The sequence below is a fragment of the Rhamphochromis longiceps genome, linkage group LG7, assembly GCF_057381845.1.
Source record: "Rhamphochromis longiceps isolate RC_006_pf linkage group LG7, R_longiceps_female_GT1.1, whole genome shotgun sequence".
Taxonomy (NCBI): Eukaryota; Metazoa; Chordata; class Actinopteri; order Cichliformes; family Cichlidae; genus Rhamphochromis; species Rhamphochromis longiceps.
The window spans coordinates 6082903-6096392 of NC_140563.1; the positions used below are offsets into that span (position 1 = coordinate 6082903).

The window sequence follows — 13490 nt, forward strand, 5'->3', positions numbered from 1 at the left end:
TGTGTGGTGTTAAGTGGGGGTTCCTCAGATTGTTTCAAGTAATTCTAAATGCACTACTGAGCTGTTGGTAATGAAACCGGCACGAGTCCCTGCTGCTAGCACCACAACCACTGTTCAGTCATATTCTCAGCCTTTTTTTTTTTTTTTTTTTTAATCCTTTTCTTCTGCAAGAGAGCAGCTGAAGCCAGTATCTTATTACATTGGGGGGGGCATAGTAAACTGAGATGACTGAGAAAGCCCAAATTTTCCCTTTTCATGATTATAGTGGTCTAATGATGGCCCAACAGAATATAAAATGTTAATCTAACATTTACACATACAGCTGTTTTGTTTTTATTAAAGCTGGTATATGTGTGACGGGTGGTTTTGGTTAATGTTTCATGATGACAACAAGTGTCATTTGGTCATGATGGTGTCCTGTCAGAAAGTGTATGCTAATGCACTACATGTAATAAAACATTACTAAAGTGGAAAGGAAGTTATAGAGTGTGTCAACTGTTCTTTTAATATCCTATTGTTAACAGGAAAAAAAAATAGTTTCCAATTTATTTCATGTTGAGTTTAGACTGTGGAAAAAGTTTTTTCACTCAAGCGTCAGGTCAGCTATACTTTGAGTTTCTTTCCCTTTCTATCCTTGTCTCTTTATCTTAGGTCCTCTATCACCCCTCCACCCAAAAACGCCATCCTTCTTTTTTATTCTCTTCTCCTCTCTCTCAGTGTATAGGGAGTGGTGTTTGGGCAGTCATGTGACTTTTTGTCTGAACACAATTGCCGGTGTTTGCCATTGGCCATTTTTCTTTGAAAGAGCGTTGGTTTCCCGGGTAACGGGGAATGGCGGCACCACTTCGCTTTTCTCTCCAGCTGCCCCCTCCCGTCTGCGTTGTTCTGACCTGGTCTCTCTCTCTCTTTCTCTCTGTCGCCGTCTCTTCGTCAGGCTGTGGATCAGGTAGCCTGTGAGCACGACACACACATACAGTGAGAGGGTTGTCTCGCTCTTCCTCCTCTCCTTCTTCTCCTTTTTCATCAGGCTGGCAGTTGCAGAGTCCATTAGACTGCAGGAGGTGAGTGAAACAAATGACCTTATTTGTTTAGATTTAGGTGCTTTTTTTTTGTTGCGTTGCACTGTTTCTTTTCTAGCTGAGCACATGGTTGAACTTGTTTAAAATACTAAGTACTAAACTATCCACCTACTAAGTAAATAGAGCATCCAGTACAAATTAGTCAGTGATTAAACAATCATTACTAATTGGAACAGTAATCTTAAAGTTAAAAAATAAATTGGCCTTATTTTAGAGATACTCTAACTCTAATGTCCATGTTAGCAATAGAGTGGGAGCACTATTTGATGCTTGTTAAAAAATATTTTTTTAACTCTAACCGTTTGATCTACTGGGATTCCTGCTAACTTGTATGTGTCTAGCACAAAGTTTTATCCATGTTTTATTTTGAAATTTAAAGATATGGCATCACGCACTCATTTTACACATTCCAAAAAGGAAGGAAATCAAAGTCCATCAAGAGGCAAGTTCACTTCTTAAGCATCTTGCTGATGTCTCTGGGTAGTAGAGCTGGGCGATATAAGATTTTTTCATATCACGATATGTTTTTTTCATTTCAGGCGATAACGATATCTATCACAATATAAGCCAAATAACTATATTTGTAAGATTTAAATGTGCCGTTGCTCACAAGTAAAATGTGAAATAATCAGCAGCTTGTTTTTATTTAAATATTTATTTCCCATAATAAGTTCAACAGGGTAGATGTACTTAAGGAACATGAGACTTTTTCAGATAAATAAAGGCAAATATTGCAAACTACACAAAAGGCAGCCGCTAAAGCGTTTAAGTTTCAAAATAGAACAAACAAAACAGACTAAATTGTCAATTCCACTTAGAAACAAAATATTAATTCTAAAAATAAATCTTAGTTTGTTTTACAGAAGAACAGACAAAACTGACTAACTTTTGTCAATATCAAATAAACTGAGAACTAAAAGGAAATTCTCAATCTCTCCTTGTTGTATAGCTTAGCTTTTCAAACAGTTTTAACAGTTACTTTAGTCTGACAAAAGCCGAATGACGAATTGGCGCTTCCAGTCAGAGACTGAGGCTACGTCCACACGTACACGGGTATTTTTGAAAACGGAGATTTTCCGTTTTCGTTTTAAAAAATAATCCCGTCCACACATAAAGGCAGAAATGAAGGAAAACGCTGCTATGAACATGCCAAAGCAGCAGGTGGCGCTAGATTCCTAACCGTGCAGAAATGTTGGCCAATCAGAAGTCTAGAGTCCTCGGTGGGAAAAAGTAAACAAAGCTGGGGCATAGAAGCAGAACCGAGTCGTATGTGTGGAGGGACAGTAACTGTGTGTATATGTAAGCATTTAAACACTGCAGAGAGTAGAATTAACAGTATTGTAGAAATTCATTTCACCGAAACAATAACGTGGCGCACAGTGTGACGTCAAAAAATGCGCACACCTTTGACGCTGCGTTTTCTCCGTTTTTCTAGTCCACACGTAAATGCAAAATCGGAGTTTTTACAAATCTCCGTTTTCAGTGACCAAAAACGGCGTTTACGTGTGGACGAAAGGTGCAAACGCATAGAAAATCTGTGTTTTCAAAAATACCCGGGTACGTGTGGACATAGCGCATGCACCAGTTTATTGTATTTCCAGACTTGCTTTCGGCACAATTTACAGTGCACGCTACTCTGTTTTTTGTCAGACTTGAAATAGCCGAAATACCTTCACACTACGGAACTTCTATGGCTCTTCCATCCGGCATTGGAACCATCATCTGTTTTCCCTTCGGTCACGCTCGGTTGATTTTTCTAGTCGGCACACTCATTTCCTCCATTACCTGGGTGGTACGTGGCTGGCTGCTTCCCAAACAAACACACGTGCAGCTTGGCACTTGTGCTGTAAGTAACAAGTCACGTGACGTGACGCTGCGGCTGTGATTGGTTCGGCTCTGCGCTACGTAATTTGGATTGGCTTTCTTTTTTTTGTTTTTTTGTTTTAAGAGGACAAGAGCGGCGAGGTCTATCGCGATAGTTTAATTTTTCTATCGAGAAAAAGTTATATCGCGATACATATCGTTATCGTTCTATCGCCCAGCTCTACTGGGTAGTTATGTGAGGAGTAACTTTTTAAATCCCCGTCCAACTGAATGAAAGAAGTGATGCTTGTTTTCGGAACAGAATGATAATTCATTAATGGTCTAATTCAGAGCGCTGATACGATTACATTTCTGCCCATCCAGTGAGAGTACTGAAGAAATACTCTATTGATTCATGTTATTCATGGAAGTCAAACACACAAAAATAGAGAAGTGTGCTTGCTACAGTGAAGTTGAAACTGTTCTTCCTCTCTGCTACTTGCATCCATCACTGCAAAAACATGATTGGCTAACATAGTTCCTGTTTGGACTGTTGATTTGATCTTTCGAGATATGGATGGGGAAAAACACGGTCTTTGACAGAGGTCTATAACTTTGTGTTTAGGATTTTGTAATTAAGCCGGCTGTCTATTAAGTTGTCTCTGAGGGAAAACTGGCTGGTTCACATATGGGCTGATAGTAACTAGTGCAAACAGGTAATTTAATTAAGTATCAGTATTAACCATAAGAGCCCAAAGCTATTTTGTGGGTAATTTCTAATAAATACCTTTTAAATAAATCTCTTGGGGAAAAGCTAGCTAGTCATACATGCTGTACTTTAATTATTTTTTGGAGCCTTCTGACTTTAGTAGATGGTGCAGTAGTGGAGAGTAGAAAAGGCCTTGCAGCGTATGGTTGCCTGCTCACCCTGTGAGCTAAACTGGCGCCCATGTTTTCATAAATCTTTAAGGTGTCTGGGTTATTCATTATATTGTTTTTATTTTTCATACAACGTGTCTGCTTCATGTTTGGGACATCGCAGAGGTTTTCTATATATTTAGAATTTGATTACTAAAAACTATTTTGCACAGAGAAAAAAAAATTGTATAATCTGCTCTTAGAAATAAATACACGGGTAAAGCTGTTATTTGGAAAAACGTTTAATCTTTAATCTTCAAAATATGATTTCTGTGCCAGGTTAGATGAACATCATCATAGAGAGCAGCTCTGTCTTGTTATATATATTTCCCCACTCATCCGTGCTGGCAGTCTTTATCCTTCAAGCTTGGGTCCTCTACAAGAGGTCTGGGAGCTAGAGGTTCCAACGACTGCACTCTGCTGGAGTAGGATCTCGGATGTCGTTCCTGGGATCTGCTGGAGCCGCTCACACAGTTTGGGGTTACTGCCTTGAATTCTTCATGTAACCCCTTCCGCTGGAATTACCTGTATAGTAGCGTCCCAACAGCTCCTTTGTCTACTTCTGCCTTCTTGTTCTCCAGCCTTACACAGCTGTAGGTTTTTGTGTGTGTGTGTGTGTGTGTGTGTTTGTGTATTTTGTATGTATTTAACTTGTATTTTACTACTTTGCATTTTCACTGTAAACCTGCATAGGTTTTTATCTTTTCATCTTCTGTCTTATGCACATTTAAGGCTACGTCCGCACGTACATGGGTATTTTTGAAAATGGAGATTTTCCGTTTTTGTTTAAAAAAAATAATCCCGTCCTCACGTAAGCGCAAAAATAAAGGAAAATGCTGCTAGGAATATGCCAAAGCAACAGGTGGCGATAGATTCCTAACCGTGTAGAAATGTTGGCCAATCAGAAGTCTAGAAGCCTCGGTGGGAAATAGTAAACAAAGATAGGACATAGAAGCAGAACCGAGTCCTACGTGTGGAGGGACAGTAACTGTGTGTGTATGTGTAAGCATTTAAACACTGCAGAGAGTACAATTAACAGTATTGTAGAAATTCATTTCACCGAAACAATAACGTGGCGCACAGTGTGACGTCAAAAATGGCACACACCTTTGACGCTGCGTTTTCTCAGTTTTCCTCGTCCACATGTACATGCAAAAACTGAGTTTACAAAAATATCCACCCTGGCAGGCGTTTTTAAAAATCTCCGTTTTCAGTGACGCCGTTTATGTGTGGATGAAAGGTGCAAATGCATAGAAAAAGCTCAGTTTTCAAAAATACCCGGGTACGTGTGGATGTAGCCTAAGTACAATGAATTTTGCTATATAAGTAAGTACAACTGCCATAGTGCTTTCAGGCTCAAAGCATGGTAGTAGGTCCTTGGTTATGATGAAGCAGAGAACTAAAACAGTCATGGCTGGCATGGGTTTTTAAATGTCTCACAGGATATACTGTGCCCTAAACTGTGTGGAGATTATATGAACATTATTGGCCTAACTTATTTCTATGTTGTAATGAGAGCTGAACAATAACCTCGGTTATTCTTGAATTTCCATGAAAGATTCAACAGCTGTCTGTGATCTGTGCTCCACTCATCGTGGCACGGACACAATAAGGCCTGTGTTTGGGAATGAGGCCAATTTGAGAGGATTTTAAACATTGGTTGCTGTCCTGAAGTGGTTCCCCTTGAGCTTCATTTCTTAGGCTCTACCAACCAGGTGGTTGCTTCTGTGTTTGGTTACTGTGGTAACACTGCAAAGTGGCTCCCTGCCCCTGCCTCAGGTGTACTTTATCTTATGACCCGAAGGACACTTTGCACATACAAATACACATACACTTGCACTCCCATATACAAACACACACTAGGACCTTGATTGCTGACACGGGGAAATATGAAAGACGACTTTGTCCATTCTAGAAGTGACGGTGTAGTGGGAACAATGTTGTTATATATGTTGGTTTCTTAGGTTTATCAGTGTTAATTCTAAGAAAAGGAGCCTTTGCAGATATATTTTCTTCACTCCTGACTTTAAAATCTCTTAAAACTAATGAAGATTTGAGTCTCATCTGCGTTCATGTTTTGTATAAAGCCATTTATCTGTGCTTTTTTTTTTTCTTTTTTTCTTTCTTTTTTTGCCAGCTTACATTGGGGCCAAATTTAGGGCTTAAAGCATTTCAAGCCTGTTGTTACTGACTGAGGTTTAACTCTGCACAGTCAGTTCATGAAGATTTTAATTTAATGTTTTTTTTTTTTTTTTTTAAGTATATCCGTTTCTTGTCTGCATTAATCGTTTGTAGACTCAGTAAGCGGGAAACAGGGCTGGAGTGGGTGTCATTGATCCGCAGTCTGGTATTGCATTGCTGATGCAACCAAGAGGAAACTGGTGCCGAGGCCTTGTTGTTGCCTCTGACTGGCTGCCATGATGTCACCACTGCTGACCCGACAATCCTGACATTCCTGCTGATAGAGGTTTTATGCAGACGTGGAGGGCAATATGTGAGAGAGATGCACAGACTTGCACACATACGGCCTTTGTCTAAGCACTGATTAGTAATCTGGCATATACACCAACACACACGTCATTAATTCAGTCTCACGCATATGCCCACTCCAGCACACTCAAATGCTCTACAAGCCGAATAAAGACGGTGATGGCGAGTCTCATCAGCTTTGTTAAAATTCAACAGATCTTTAAGTGTCTCTGCTTGAATTTTCGGTGAATCAGTTTTGCATTCATTCTGTCCTTCAAACTAAAATGTCTATCGTTAAAATGGTATGATTAGAGATTCATTTTGCATTAGTGTTATCACTTCTTTGTCTCTCTATGCGCCTCAGTTTTTTGGGGGTGTTTGAGTATTTGCTTATGCTTATTTTTATTTTACTACAAAAGACTTTCTATAGTACAGCTACAGCTTTCCTTTGATTCAGCCAAGCCACAGAAGGAAAGAGATGACAGGCCTGCTGCGGTGAAAGCTTTTAAACGCTGCTGTTCCCGCAGGTGCTTGGATAGTCCTTTCACAGCAAAGGCCAGTATTGTAAACAATGTTAAGAATAAGTGGTTAGAAAATGGAGTGTGACATCTGAGACCATATGGAGGACAAATGGAAAAGGATTTGGACTCAACAAACAGTTGTAAGAAATAATGTAAATCAACAAACTGAAGACTGGAGACAAAGGTGTAGACGAACAGGCTGGGTGTCTGTGAGTGTTCAGTGTGGCTTCTGCCTCACACTGTGTGAGGTTTACAAAGCTTTTGTTCACATTTGACCCGACCCCTAACCTGCACCCATCTGATAACTCCTCTCTCTGTAACCTGGATTTCCTGTCCATCCACTTCTTCACTTTGTTGGGCTTGCTCGACACACTTGGCGTGATAAAGCTACCTCTGGCTCTACCTCTTTGTTATTGAGTGAAACATACTAACAAAGGACATAATTTGCATGCATGATAAATCACAACATATGTTAATGCTTTACTCAGCATATTGAAAAATGTTGAAAAAAAAAATCACAGTAACTTTGTATTATGAGTGAAGTTTTGTGATAATTTTGTATCACAATCTAGTGATTACTACCTGTAGAAGACAACACCTTAATCTTGCACTAATTTCTCTTTCTTTGTATTCTCGCTCTGTAATCGCACATTAGCTAGGATTGTAATTCATGGGTTTGGTCCTCCCTTTTTCTAAAGAAGTCTTTGGGTTAGTCAGGCCCTGAGGCTGAGACAAACAGGCCCTCACAGGATTGTCTTGATCATTACAAGTATTTTTCAACCTCCTAGGACCTGGCGTCCACATATGTGGACATCACATTTTGGGTTATTTAGACTAAAATACTCAATTTTGCTCTACAAGGGCCTGATATCCACTTACGAGGACATTATACTGCTACTGTTCTATCAAAATTTTAAACGAATATCCTCATATGTGGCTCTTATTTTTCTTAAAAACAAAAATAAGGTTAAAAAAAAAAAATCTGGTAATTCTTTGTTTTTACATTCATTGGGCCCCAATATGCCCAAATATCAAAGAGAAATTAAAAATGCATGTCTTGGAAGAGTTTGGGTCTTAGGAGGTTAATAATGCCTTTATTGAACTTTTAAAGGGCGTAACAAATAAACAGCAAAAAGAACAATAAAATGTTTCTATATTATTCATATCCTTGCAGCTAAATAAAAAGAAATAATAATTCACTGTCACAAAACCAAGTAGCTCGGAATGTTAAAATATGACACAAAAATGAGCTCCCTTAAACCGAAAAAAGAAAAATGTGAAACAATAGTAACAAATAGCAACAAGAATATGTCTGGTGTGTTTTTATTATAGTGATTTAATGTGGCAAGAGTCACATGTTCTCATGAGGCAACTAAAGTGTGTTAATCTGAGGTGTTTATTCACAATTCCCTTTCAGCACAAGCTGATATCAAGTCACCTGCTGAGGTTGCAGTTTCCATATCTTCACCCCATGCTTTTGCATATAATATGATGCATTCGTATTCATAAATGGACTATAAAATTCAGATGAAGCCCTTTATAATCACTTTATAATGACTTGTTGATTTTTGTCTTTTTTCCCCTCCTATCACTTCCTTTTCTTGTATGGGAGAGAGAAAGGAAAAATTGGAAACAGCTGCTACATCTGGTACAAACAGTCTATCCAACTTTGTGTGTCACAGCTCTCTCTCCCTGTAGCATTGAGGCTGGTTGTAGTATCCATTTACTGATAGGAACAGCATGGGGCAACACAGTGTGACACTAATGGCACAGCTTTTTCTCCAGAGACAGTGTCTTACCAGAAAGCGTGATTTTTAAGCAGTCGAGATATTTTGAAGTACTAGTTTGCTGCTTCCAACACGAAGACACTGAAGATAAACACACTGCAGCGTGTGATCGCTGTCCAAAAATGTATTTCATCTCTCAAAATAGCTTTTCATTCAGCTGCTCAAAATGCAACGTGATGCAATGTGTGACGCAGCAATGTTTTTGAATGGTGGTAACTTTGTCCTGAGCCAGTCTAGACTGGTTCTGAATAAAGAAGCAGAAAAAGAGATGATGGAGAAAGTGCCAGAGTGTAGCCAAAGTCCTGACAACTTGGAAGCTGTGAAAGCCAACTGAGAATCTCTTTTGCTTCATTGAAGCGGTCTTAAAAAGAGTGATCAGAGAGCGAGGTGGCTTTCTGTATATTTTTCTGTCTTTTCTATCCTGTTTAGAAGAATTCAAAGTTTGTTTACCTGGAGTGTATCAGCTGATCCAGTTGACCGTGTCTTGCTGTCATTTTCCTTTTGTGCTCACTTGTCATCCCTTTGTGTTCAGATTCACCTTGGTGGCAGATTGTCGAATCACCCGTTGTTATTTGTCAGGCGATAATGCGGTGACATGTATTTGCTTTCAAACCACAAATCATCTTGTGATCCAAGTTTCTAGGAAGAAAACAAAAGTCTTTGTCTGTTCTTGATGTGGGATGTGCTATATTTACATCTCAACAGGGCAATTACCTTCACTGGCAAAACCATGTTGTCTGTCATAATGATACACAAGACATAGCTGCAATATGGGAGCACCAACATTGGCCTGACCATAATGAGACAGCAACCCTATACTTAGCCATGTTTGGGAAAAACAGAGCATTACTACCTTGTGTTGCTTGAGAATGAAAACTGATGTCAACAAAAGTTCAGGATTTATTTTTATTTTTTTTAAAGCTTGTTTGGCGTTCTGAAAATAGAAGTGTATCATTCCATTCGTTGTCCAGGTTTTAGTCTTAGCCAACCCGTTGACTACTTGTTGGAGAGTGCTTTTAGTGAAGGGTTGAATTAACTGAGGGAAGAAAATGGTGGTGGTTTCAACAGGGGAGATGGAAATGGATGAGCCTTAGGAGCAACTTCATGCTATTCATTGTTGTTGAATAATAGCCAACAAAGACAGTGTCAGCATGCATTCCCCTCTCTTTGCTCCCAAGTTGAACTGCTGCCAGACACAGCCAGTCTATTTTTCACTCTCAGAGCCATCTTCTTGCCTCTCCTGAGTCGAGTTATGGATGGGTCATCTTTAGACAGACTTACAACCACTTGGTCGTTGAAGTATTGCCTTAGTTTATAGCTGGTGTTTCGAAACCGCTGTGTGACATTTTTACTTTTTTTTTTTTTTTTGTGAATGCAGATAAATGATAAAGAACTACTTGAAAGACTTGCCTCGAAAAGTGCAGGTTTTAAAGCTGTTTTGGCCTCATCTTTGTTTTCTTTAGCGTCTTTGCTGAATGCAGAGGCGGAGCTGGAAATTGAGAAGGGGAGGGGGTTGCAGGAATGTTTGAGTCACAGGAAAAAAGGGATGATATGTAGAGCTTGACAAGGGGGTGTGGGGTGGGGCACAGCAGTGGGAGGTACCCTGAGGAATGCCTGGAAGGTGTCAGCAAAGTCTGGGAGGCTTTGGACTGATTATCCTTTACATCACAATGCCCTCTGTCTTAAATTAAGTGGATGTGACCCACATCCACTTAATTTAAGATCATCTGCTCGTCCGTCCACAGACCCTGTGGACGGACGAGCAGATGATCCATTTACAAGTAATAGCCCATCAGGACCTAACAAGTGTGGTTACTTTTTTAACTGTGGCCTTTTGCACCTAAGCACCACCTCAGGAGGTTGTTCCCCTATTTTATTCAAGAGGGGTTTAAATTTTGTCAGACATCATAGCTCTTAGATGTGTCAAAAGCTTTGCTGTATAGACAGAACAGTGAAACACTTTACACTGATGGGAACTGACCCTCCGTGAGCCTCTGAGTCAGCCTGGCTAAAAGCTACAGAATTCTTCGCAGGGATCTTTTGTTTTTTGCATGATTTAATTCATCAAATTAATGCAATTAATCCCCAACATCTATTTTTGGAACATCTGCTTTATACAATGTGCACGCTGGTTATTAGGCACTGTGACTGCGTGTCCTCATTAGTTTGGTTGGAATACAGTTTGTTGTCAGATGGAGGCAAAGTAAAGAAAAGGATGACAAAGGTTTTGTTGATCGTCTGCTGCTGCATCTTTGCATCAGAGTTCCAAAACTACAAAGGATTAAAGTAGAGGGGAAGTAAAAAAATTGCTCTGATATTTTGTGACACTAAAGGAAAATTGTGAAATTGGCCTTTTTATTCCCTTGGACTTGGTTAGTTTTTACTTAATTAATGCCACAAAACACATTGATTATAAATTAACTAAAAAGAGGTGTAACTAAATAAGAACTGATGTATTAATTGAGAATGCTAAATGTCACTTATATGTCAGTATTGGTGTATATATATTTGCACCACTTTATAGTTTAAAGAACTTCTGGTAACAGCAGGTGTTCCTGTAAGATATGCTGCTGAGTATTTGGTCTCAGTCTTATTAATACAAGCAAATTTTTGGGATTCTCATCAGAAATATTTGCGTATGTTTTCTGTTCATGTAAAAGAGTGTATCAACTGCTACATAAAAAAAAAAAAAAAATTATCTGGTTAACATGCAAATCTGTAATCTTGAGATTACATGTTGCCTCTAGGTGAAAAGTTGGAGGAAAATATATGACATGCCACCTGGAGCTGTAAAATGTCCATGGGTACAAATTGGTGGCGCGATCGATTGGTATCAGAAAAGCCTCAGGGCGATATGTAGATTCATTGAAATTCTTCTTTTTATGCATTTTGAAAATGTATTATTATGAAAAGTCAAAGGAAAAGATATAACATGTGCTTTTGAGCTGAACCTGTGTCTCAAATTTATAATGAGGTTGTCAGTAGTTCACATAAGAAAACTACCACTGTGGTTAAATGGTATGCAGGTGTATGTGTTAGACATGAACTTATTACTTCCGCGGCTGCACTTTGTTTTTCATGTGCGAGGCACAGTGGAGGGGTGCCAGACAGAGAGCGGGGATTGCTTCATACTGAAAAGAGCCATAAAAGTTTTATTTTATTTTTTTCAAAACCCATGAACGTGTTCATTTTAAGCCGTGACAGTCTGAAGGGTGTTGTTTTATGTTGCTATAAAAACTGGTAACAATCAGTTTTTAATGTGTGCTTTATTTAGCATCATATAGGCTGTTATAGTCTCGGTGCTAATATATTAGCTGTTTTGCTTCATTATCTGGGCCTCAGTTAGTCCTCCTTTTAAACTCAAGATGTTTGCTTGCTTTTACATAACGTCTAAGTGGCCATTTTCTAGTTTCTTCTGTAGGGAAGATAGTGAGGGAGAAATAAGACACTAAAAAAATAGTTTACGGTTAAGATTGAGGGAGACGTACGGATAAAGATGAGGATAATGTCAAGAGAGTGGGGTATGGCTCATGCTGGGGGCTCCCACACATTCTGCCTAGCCCATTGGTCATGCATGTCTCAGCTCTGTGTGTGTTTGTGAGAGAAGGTTATGGAGGTAGGAGCACAACTCAAGATTGTTACATTATTTTAAAATGTTAAATAGTTTCTATCCTACTTTTGTAAAGTAATGAGTTTCTCTTATAATGTGACTGTGTTGCTTTCTGGACAGTAGTCATTAGATTTAAGTTGCTTCTTTCTCTCATTTTCCCACAGGGCGTTGCCTGACTCAAACACATGCACGCACACACACAAACACACACACACACGTTGTCCAGTTCCACCTGGTCTGTCGGACTATGACCTCATTCCAGGAAAAGGAAGAGAAAATCACCTGACAGACTCATTTGTGTAATCAGCTGTAACCAGAGGCCACTGCGTGTATGTCTAATGCCTCGAGCTACTGATTGTGCTAACAGCAGGGAGTTTATACTGCTCTTAATTTTTAAATTCTCCTCTAAGTAGTCCTTTGTGTCATTCAGAAATACAGATTGCGAACAGAAGAACTGCAAAAATTGATGCTGATAGAGTACGGCAACACACAAAACACTCTTTCAACTACCTGAAAAAGGGGGGAGGTGATCTGATCTGTCAGCACAGCAAGAAAGGGTGGGGAGAAAAAGAGTGAGAGAGAGAATGGACTGGCGGGGAGGGTGTGTTTCTGTGTGGGTGAGAGAGACGGCGAGGAGGAGGAGTGTAGAATGACAGAGGGAGAGAGAACTCTGGCACCTCTCAGATCTCGGCTGTGGCGAGGGCTCCTGGTTGAAGCACATTCCTCAAGCAGCCAGCGACGAAAAGGCAGCGGGACAGTGCGGAGGAGAAGTCGCGACATCCTTTAAATCTCTTCGTGACCACATAGGACTGCCTCTCACCTCCTCTCGGCTCACGCACTGCTCACACAGACACTTGCTAAGCTGCGTAACGCACCAGCCGCTCAACCAGCTCTGCTGCCCTGTCAGAAGTAAAGGATTTCCCCGATTGAGGCACAGGGACAGAAAGAATAAAAAAAACTGATTGAGGAAAAGAAATTTAAATCACTGAAGAGGCGGAAAGGCTTCTCTTTTACTCGGTAAGTGTACGGGCTTCTTTTGGTGATTGTTTGAACGTGTCCTTGACTGCTTGAATCACGGTGTCAGGAAGTTTCTCTGAATACAGCCGGCTTTGCCGTATGTTCCAGCATGCACGTAAAAACCTGTTATTATTACTACTATAAATACTGTTAGTTTTTATTATAAATGGCGAGTTTCTGTTTGTATTGTTGTTTGAATGGCATAATAATGAAGAGACTCTTGTGTTATGTCTGTAGAGTGATGAACTGTGTCTTTACATGTACCTGTTGACACTAGACCCGTCAC

At 39.7% G+C, this 13490-nt stretch overlaps 1 protein-coding gene across 2 annotated transcripts in view; it reads left to right on the top strand.

Moving 5' to 3' along the window:
• Nucleotides 1–920: 920 nt before the first annotated feature.
• The window catches only part of rassf7a (Ras association domain family member 7a), a 33501-nt gene continuing 20931 nt past the window's right edge, over nt 921–13490 (top strand). The window contains exon 1 of one of the 2 annotated variants that reach the window (XM_085411808.1): nt 921–1061. The gene's annotated coding sequence lies outside the window, so the exon portion shown is untranslated. Of the gene's footprint in view, nt 1062–12796; nt 13205–13490 lie in introns of those variants that run through there. The other variant, XM_085411807.1, reaches the window with a different exon arrangement.